This window comes from Coenobita brevimanus, chromosome 6, assembly GCF_032717465.1.
Source record: "Coenobita brevimanus isolate Jiangsu-jjx chromosome 6, ASM3271746v2, whole genome shotgun sequence".
NCBI classification, from domain to species: domain Eukaryota; kingdom Metazoa; phylum Arthropoda; class Malacostraca; order Decapoda; family Coenobitidae; genus Coenobita; species Coenobita brevimanus.
In genome coordinates, this window is record NC_136959.1 from 34112713 (window position 1) to 34122440 (window position 9728).

The window sequence follows — 9728 nt, forward strand, 5'->3', positions numbered from 1 at the left end:
ATGTGTCACAACACATCACAGCACAACCACTCCCTTAGGCTCACGCACAAAAATAAATAAATAAATAAATGAACAGCATCCTCCCCCACGCCGTCACCACACCCACACGCTCTCCCCACCACATCCACAATCTCACCCTCTCCCTCACCATACCTACATCCTTATCATCTCCCAAATGCACTTTCACGCTCTTCCCGCCACCCACATCCCCATCTTCACCATCTCCTTCACCAGAACTTCACACTTTCTTCCATCAAACCCACACCCTCATTCTCATCCTCACCAAAACCTTACCCTCATTCTCATCCTCACCAAAACCTTACCCTCATTCTCATCCTCACCAAAACCTTACCCTCATTCTCATCCTCACCAAAACCTTACCCTCTCCCCCACCACACCCTCACTTATTCTCTTGCCACAACCAAGCGTTCACATCCAACACGCCCTAATCCTTACCCACATTATGACCCCATTCACTCTCAATCCATCACAACCACACCCTCAGTCACTCCACCACACCCTTACGTTTAGCCTGCCAGGAACACGGTATTAAGAACGTGAGGTGGGACTAAATTTGCCATTAATTTATAACCACAGGGGAAATTCGTAATGTTAACAAATATGCCCAGTTCCGGGACACACAGCTCCCAGGGCACCAACAGCTCTCCACTGTAAATTGTACTTACTGTGATAGTGTGACAGCTTTCTATGAAACTGTAGCATAAGACTGTCAGAGGAAGATTTATGGCGATGAACATGTAAGGTCTCTTTCGTGGTGTGGGGGGTGACATTTTTAACAGTACCGGTACCTTTTCTATGTCCTGTGTGTGTGTGTGTGTGTGTGTGTGTGTGTGTGTGTGTGAACCCTACCGATGGTCTGATGCCGACCAAATTTTCAAAAATTTCATGTTCGTATTTTGCTTGAAAATCATTTTTATTCACTGGGCTTGCTCACCTACTAATACTTCACCTTGCGTATCAGTATCATCTTATATGTTACTGGCTCAAATTATGTAGCTAATAAAAAAATATTAAGGGATAATATCAGTAAGAATGAACGTCCTTAATATGTATGGAGGGCCCAAATTCCAAAGACGTCACAAACATCAGACGAAAGGGTACGAGCATAAAAACGCTTGTGAAGCCCAGTTTTGCATACAGACCAAAAGGCCATCACTATTTAACTGTAAAGCAGCTCACAAAGCTCTGTTAACTTTCGTGGTAGTCGCGAACCCAAACCGTGAAAATAACGATTTCGTTCTTTCTTTTTTCATCAGTCATAGCTGCAAAACGAAAACTCGTACACGAACGTGTTAAACGCCAAAACAATCGAGGATGTTTCCTACATACTTAGGGCTGCATTTGGGCTACAGTACACAAGTTACAGTACAGCTAATACACTTTCTATTTATACCAATCAGAGGTCTTCTCACGAAACAGATCCAATGGAGGAAAAAGTTCTATGAGGGAAAAAGGTCGTGTAGGAAAATAGCTCAGAGGAAAAGTAATTCACTGGGAGAATTAGGTCCAAGGAAGAAATTGGCTCACATGGTGGAATAGGTTTATGATGATAATAAGTCCATGGGTTTAATAGGTCTGTAGGGAAAAATAGGTTCAAAGGAGAAAATCTCTCATCGAAATAAAAAAAAAACTGCTTTTGGGATGGGAGGAGATTCCGAGTTCTATACCCATCATTATATTCCACAAGATACAAGCGCTCTGTGTGTGTGTGTGTGTGTGTGTGTGTGTGTGTGTGTGTGTGTGTGTGTGTGAGAGAGAGAGAGAGAGAGAGAGAGAGAGAGAGATTAGTGGACTGCCTCAATGTTTTTTAATTGTTACTATCACGACATCAGTTGATTAACATTCTTTGCGGGGCTGAGGGATGGGGGTGAGGGAGAGGAATGAAGGGAAAGTAGAAGACCATACACAGAGGGAGAAGACGAGGCGGTGAGGAAGGCTTAGAAAAAAATGCTTATCAACTGCTCTTGGGTCATTAAGGTAGAGAATTTTAACCAAATCATAATTATCCCACAGAATATGAAACGCAACGATCGAATATATACTCAGGTCCGTAGTTGTACTGCTCGGTTAAAAGGGTGAAAAGAGATCCAAAGTTGTACAAAAATCTGCTCGACGTGGGAGGCGAATTTTCTCCCCAGTTGCGGGCTACATATTCTAACCATTACACTGCTGGCTTACACGGGTAACAAAGGAGTGCTGGAAGAGGGGATGAGCAGGGAGAGGAGAGGGTGAGGGTGTGAGGGACTGAGAAAGGATCCAGGCTATGTACAACAGTTTATAACCAGAAATTCTTTTAAATATTACAAAATGAACATGATAGTTGTTAATACTGTACTTTAAAAGCCCAGAAACTGGATTATATACAGAGAGTAACTAGAGTAACTACAAAATGGTTCCTTCAAAATATATGCTACTTAATAATCAAATAATCGGTTACAAAACCACTCAGGACAAAATGACATTTATGTTGAATATGCTGTTTAATGTTTGGTTTATATGTATTGTTCGTACTAATCACGTTAGAGTTTACGTTCTTAAGATGTATATCATTTCATATGGTGAAGCCATAAGTGGTTGCCCTTTTTTGCTGACACAAGTGTACTGTAGATGAGATGACACAGGAAGGCAGTGATGTGTTGGACATTACCTACTGCACTCATTACAAACACACACACACACACACACACACACACACACACACACACACACACACACACACAGCTCCAACATAGTTTATAATGGATTACACGAAAAGTTTGTAAGTACATATAAACTGGGTCAGAAAGTACTAGCGAAGTCACATTTGGGGAACAGGTAATCAAAAGCAAACAATGCATGTCAGCCGATATCAGATGTTGGTTTCCAGTTGTAATGTACTTACGAAGTGCCTCTGACATTTCAAGTCGACAGTGTTCATCCTGACAATCTTTTCACGCAGTGTTTTTTAAAAAATGGACGTGTTGCATATTTTTTTTATTACTTTTATATTTTGAATACAGTATCTACCGAAATGAGAGAAAACTCAAATGTTTTATATTGAAGCCAAATATGACTTCTTTCAACTAAATGGGTATTAGAAAGCAGTTATGATGAGTAAACTATATATTTAAGCACAAAAACTTGTCCACGTCCAGTGTTTTACAGCTCAAAGTTACCTGAAGAAGAATGTCAGCGACTAACTAAGCAGAAGGGTTCACTCACATTAACTACATATTGCATGGATTTTCCTCTAGACAGATTTACTTATAGAGAGTGTGTAATTGTTACCACGAAATATAATAACATACCTGGCAATTAAACAAACGAACACTCTACTAGAAATTCGCACAAACACAAGCCGCGTTATTAGAAGCATCAGGTACAGAAAGTGAAAAAAAAAAAAAAAAAAAAAAGCAATATCTGTTCATATATGTCGTGCTGTACTTCACGACTTTGGATGTAATGGAATTCCAGCCCTGTGTTATGAACGCAATACTCTGTTTATTTGTGCTAGACAGTTTCGTACTATTGATTGCTGGCCAAAAATGTTCAGTGGTTGAAGATGCTGGACACACTCGACCATGACAGTTTTACTTTCTACTTGTGAAATGGACACCGGAAGGATAGCACACAAAGGCTACACACTTATAGAGATCACACACACACACACACACACACACACACACACACACACACACACACAACCAATTCATAAAACAATATTGAAAACTGCAAGAATGAGGAGGGAAGGGTAAATGTCTCTGAGACAGAAGAGAAATTTGAAATGAAAAGAGGAGGAGGGAAACAGAGATTCAATGCAACTGGAAGGTGACAGAAGAGATGCATTAGGAGTGAGGAGAAGGACTGAGAAGAGAGACGACTGAGGGAAGGACTTGCTATATAGAGAGGGGAACTGGTGCATATGGAATTCAGGGGGAGGTTACGGAAGAGAGGACGATATGAGAGACAAAGCCGAATGTTAAGGAATGAGAGGATGCAGTTGCCACGGGAGAGGGAGAGGTAGGAAGGAGGGCAGGGGATCATCTTCAAGTGAGACTGAGACAGGTTGTGAGAGGAGAGTGATGGGGAGAGAGAGATGGAGCTGTGAAGGGGGCAGGAAGGGTTGAGGAGTGTTAGCGAGAAGAGAAAAGGGGAAATACCACACTGAGTGGAAGTGAGGAGAAGGTGAAGGAAGGAGGTTTTAAACGGTAACCGCAAATGAGGCTAAAGAATAGTAGAGAGAGAGGCTCTATGAAAAAGGAAAAGAACAAATGGGATTTCCTGATAATGAGAATGAACTGAAGGAAACGGAATGTATGTTAGGTGTAGGAGTGGGGGAGATCTAGCAACATGTAATGACTGGGGTGCTATGTACTCGTAAGAAGAACTGCTACCCATTTGATCCCCCAGTCAGCCCTTTGCTCTTATTGCAGACTTGTTAATTAAAACAATTTCCAATACTGAGATGACTTTGCACACGCCATCAGTGGGCAGGTGGCCGCAACACACTTTACTGAGCGGAGCTGCCAGTGTTTATAAATATGGGCATGTATTACGCATGGCAGCTCTGATGTAAAATCCCTCAAAAACCTGATTTGTTGTGCTCGATATAATGCCTGGCTACACTTTCCCGCGGCTCTCAAGATGTTAGTTTTTGTGGTGATGGTGATAAATTTTAGAGCACACGCTTCACTAGTGAGCACTGAGGAGTTCTAATTTTTTACCTCCTGCAGTACGAGGCTCAGGAAAGCTACAAACATTTTGTATGTGCGGTTCTGTGTGATTAAATAACTTAGTTAACCCACCACGTGCTGGCCACTCCCAGCCCTAAATGTCACCTCCGGGCCGGGCAATTTTTTTTTTTTTTTTTTTTTGGCTAAAATGATAAATTTTGATGTCAAAAAAACGAATATGACCATAAAAAAACTCACCGGAGGCTTGAAGTGCTTTTTTCGTAGTCTCTCTGCCCCCCCCCCCCGGGGAGGCGTGAGAGGGCGGGGAATCCCCCTCGGCGGTGAGAGAAAACCCGTTTTCTATTCAAGGTAAACTCAGGTATTCTCGCCACCGTGACTCAGGGAAGGTATAGGAATGGTCTTAACACTTTTCTGTCCACTTCTCACCCACACACACAAAAATAATCTTATTTCATAAAGAAATCGTTTTTTTTTGGGGAAAAAATCACTTACTCATGCAACACTATACGTATCACTGTGAATGCATTGTCTTGCAGTTACGAGAAAATATGCATAGCTTGACTTCACAATGTACAGCCCTTTCACTTACAGCAAATTATTTACAACATGCCTTCAGTATACACAGACATTACCAGAGTATTTTTGATCCTCTCACTGTGAATATATCGTAGGCCTATAACAATTACGAGAACATAAGTAAAACTTTACTCCACAACGTTCAGTCCTTACACTTACGAGAAAATATTTACATGTCATCACTGTATGCTGTACGTATAATAACACTTCCTGAGCGTCTTTTTTCGTATTTACAACACTTTTTTAGTGTCTTTTTTTGGCTTGTCATTACCACACTATTGTTTCTCAATAGTTAGCGAGAGTGTGGTACTCCTTGAAGCATGGGTATACGCAGTCCTACACCACACTCGGCACACATATACCTTGAGTCCTTCCTCTTAGTACGTGGCCTTACAGTGCTGTTTGCACACACGAGACGCCTCCGCTGGGGATTCTGACGTGTTGCACTTGGAGGGACGATTTTGGGGAAGTGTCTAGAGATGAGGCGGAGAAGTGTGGCGGCAGTGTGGCAGTGGCGAGCAGCACTTCTGTCTTCACCATATTCACCCACTATCTCCCGCACCAGCTCGCGAATATAGCCCTCGAATGTCTCTTGGATGCCAGTGGTCTGTGCATGGAGATAGTGAGCAATGAGGACGGTGATGTCGAGGAGATGGAAGAATAATTTTTTATACCACTTCATCGTGGGCCTGGCACAGTCAATGCTAGAAATCATGGCGTCTGATTGATCCACCTATCGCATATTCACGTTGTACGCCAAGACAGGTTCTGGTTTCCAGACATGGCGCTGCCCTTCTGCCTTGTAATCTGCCCTGTCTGTGCTGTGTACAAGGGGCTGATGAACAAACGAGAGGAGGAATACTTCACGGCTGTGATGCAATGCTGTTGCAAGGATATTATATTCATTCATTCATTGCCAGATGCCATGTATCCCAAACGGGGTGCCCAAGGGCTTAGAGTTGATTGTTTTTACAGGGAGGGGCACTAATCCTCCACCAACCCCACTTGACAAGTAGGGATGCCAACAGCATCTGGTGTTCCCAGGCGGTCACCCATCCAAGTACTAACCAGACCCAACGTTGCTTAACTTCGCTGATCGGACGGGAAGTGGTGTACTCAACGTGGTATACTTGAGACTAATGAAAGAAAACATGTTTCTTGCTTCCTTATTCCTTCTTGCAATGCATTTCACTTTACCACATTCACTGATGGAACTGGGACACGATAATGGTCTTTGGCTTCTTAGTCACATTCTATACCTGAAAGATGCTTTGTAAAAAACAACCTCATTTTTCTGAAGTTTCCTCACCACCTTCACCATGTGCCGACGGTTCATCTTTACAGTGCCACTCAGAACAGTTTCGTGCAGGTGAAGGTACCTGGCGAGAAGGGGGCTTGTGTACCAATTATCGAGGTATAAGATGTGCCCATGATGAAGGTATTCCTTGATCATCATTTTTACCACAGTCCCTGAGAGTCCCAAACTTCTATCTTCTGTTATGGCCATCTGAACACTTGTGTACAGGGCTATGTCCTGCACATACCCAGTCTTACAGTCGCACATCACGAAGATTTTGAAGCCAAACCTGTGTCTTATGCTGGGGATATACTGACAAAAAGCAATATTACCTCTCCATAGCACTAGACTCTCATCTATGACGAGGTCTCGGTATGGAGAGAAGGAGGTACGGAATTTCTCTCGAAGGTGATCAAAAACCAGATGTATCCTCCTCATCCTGTCCAAGTTGTTTGCATTAGCAGGGTCAAGGGTGTCAAAAAAATGAAGACGGCTCAGGATGTACTAAAAACGATTCCTTCCCATCACCTTACCAAAAAATGATGTTACCAGTACTGGATCAACAGTCCAATAGGGAAGGTGATTTTTTTTCATTATGCCCATCAAAAGCACAAGTGCTAGGAACACATACATTTCACCCAGCGTCACGTCAGATTCAAACAATTGGCTGTGTCGTGTCTGTGTTGTTCCCCCACGTTCAAATGCAGCAAAGGCGTTGGTCAGGGCCACAATCTCCAAAACAAACTCCACAGGAAAGTAGTTCCTAAAAAAGTCAAGCCTACTGGAGGTATGGTGAAGTTCAGGTACACTACACCCGGCCTCATTTTCGTGGGTGAACGGGTGAATGTGGGGGACAAAGTCACTACCGCCCTCCCACTCCCACGTCGTTTCCTCATCATCATCATCATCGCCTCCGTGTTCCTCGGGCTGTGGGGAAGCAAGGGGAAATGTGGGGAATGGGGGAAGAGTTTCACGTGAGGTGCTGGGTGTGGGGAAGACGGGAAGACTGTCCTGAGGTGCTGAGCTGAGCTGGGTCACGGGGAGGCAAGGGAGAGTGCGGGCGAGATGAGTCACTATCCGCCAACAATGGAACTTTTCCAAATCTTCCACGCTTCCTCCTCACACTTTCCTCCCCACGTGGTGAAATCCTTTTCCTCCCCAATCACCCCTTAACTGCACGACTACCTTCCTCCTCCCTTTCCTCCTCATCATCGTGATGTGAAAGGCGACGACATGCAGGTGGCCTCCTACCACGTGTTGCCCTAGAGTAGCCCACATACCTGGATTTTCTAGGTGAGGGAATTTCGTCATCGCTACTACTTTCCTCCTCAGGCTGGATGTAGTCCTTATCCTGCATGTCGTCATCCTCCAGATCACTTTCCCCAGTGTAGGGAACCCTCAGGAGGTCCTGAATCTCCTCGTCAGAGAGATCGCGACGAGACATCACTGCACTGTATGACTGACACAAGCAGAGTGAGGCAGAGCGAGCGTGAGGCGGGAGCACGTGGGTGTATGGGTCAGGCCGCCTTAGGGCAGATACAGGAAGGGCTGCCCTACAAGCATACCAATTTTTGTGCGCCTAGCATGAAAATTGTGCTCACAATGATTTTTTGAAATCAAGACCATTTTAAAACGGCACTGACACAGAGCATGCATTTACGTCAGACTGTTTTAAAATGGCACTGGCACGGGGCAGGTTAATACATGGACAAGTGGCTGGCTGAGAGTATTTGACTTAGGAGTAGGTAAGTGGTTATTTGTTTGCATCGGGGGATGGCATGAAAGACCTGGTTGGGTACAGAGGTTGGGTAGATAGTATCGGCTGCTATGAGGGTGGGATAGTTGGATAAACATGTGAGGTAGCAGTTAGTATGTGGCTGAGCTGGAAAGTAACTGAGTGGCTAGGTAAGCAATTGGAATAATGGGGATGGGTAAGTACTTGGGCTGGAGGAGATGGCTCAGTAAGTAACTGGATAGGTTGAGGTGGTTAAGTAACTAGTTGGATACATTGGGGTGGCTCAGTCAGTAGTTGGATAGGTGGAGGAGGAGTATTGCACTGGGGCCGAGTGGCTGAATTAGGAGACAACTAAATATGAGAGTGCTTGAGCAGATAAGTAGAATATTAAATAAGTGGCTTAAAAGGATGGTACCTGAGGTGCTATATAGGTAGACTGTGGGTATGAACAAGTGCGACGTGGATCAGGAATTGAACACATAGGTGTCAATGCACGTGAGATGTTGGTGTGCTTATGCAGGTGGGTGAGAAAGTGTGTGAGGTGGATGTTAATGTGTGAGAAGTGGGTGTGCTTTTAAGCAGACCGATGTCAAGATATTTGAGAGTTAAAAGAGCTTGGCGACATGCTGTGTGAGGTGGGTGTGAGGTGTGTGACTGAGCAGGTGGGTGTCAAAGTGTGAGAAGTGCGTGTGTTTTTCAGCAGATTGATGTCAAGGTATGTGAGGTAGGTGTGTTGTTGTGCAGGTGGGTGTTAAGGTGCGTGCAGTGTGTGTGTGTGTGTGTGTGTGTGTGTGTGTGTGTGAGCAAGTAAGTGGGAAGGTGTATGAGGTCGGTGGGTGGTGAGTTGATGGATGTGAGTGTGTGAGGTCAGTGGGTAGGTGGTTGATGAGTTGTCTGAATATGCATGGGGTGGGTATAGGTGTTGGAGCACATGTGTGTAAAGGCATGTGAGGTGGACCCTCCTTGCCAGTGTCGAAATTGCCAGGTAGTATGTGCTGGTATTTTCAGCAGTCTCATGTATCCCTGCCTGTTAACAAGGGCGTCACGAGGTGAGCCACTCTGACATACAATTCACCTACCCACTACGAACCGAGCAAGAATTTTTAAAGCCTTAATTAGCTTCATAATCATAATATCGCAACTGATTATTATTAACAGTTACATTAGGTGGAGTTACTGTATATAAAAGATAAGTTTTACATAATTTTTTGTTTTGTGTTGCTCCAACTACAACTTTTTATTAACTATAGAAGCAAAAAGGAAATAATGACGCAGATAAAACATTCAGAACACCACACCTCTCCATCAAACTGATGTTTTCATGCAGGTATCTAAGTGTACAAAAACCATTTCAAAAGTGCTGCCTCTGTTAAAACAATATGAAAAATATTAGCTGTTATTAGGATGTCTTTAACCCGAAGCATCC

At 43.8% G+C, this 9728-nt stretch overlaps 1 pseudogene; it reads right to left on the bottom strand.

Annotated features, from left to right (window-relative positions):
• Nucleotides 1-6288: 6288 nt before the first annotated feature.
• Nucleotides 6289-6408, bottom strand: LOC145402915 (5S ribosomal RNA; annotated as a pseudogene).
• Between the last annotated feature and the right edge of the window lie 3320 nt (nucleotides 6409-9728).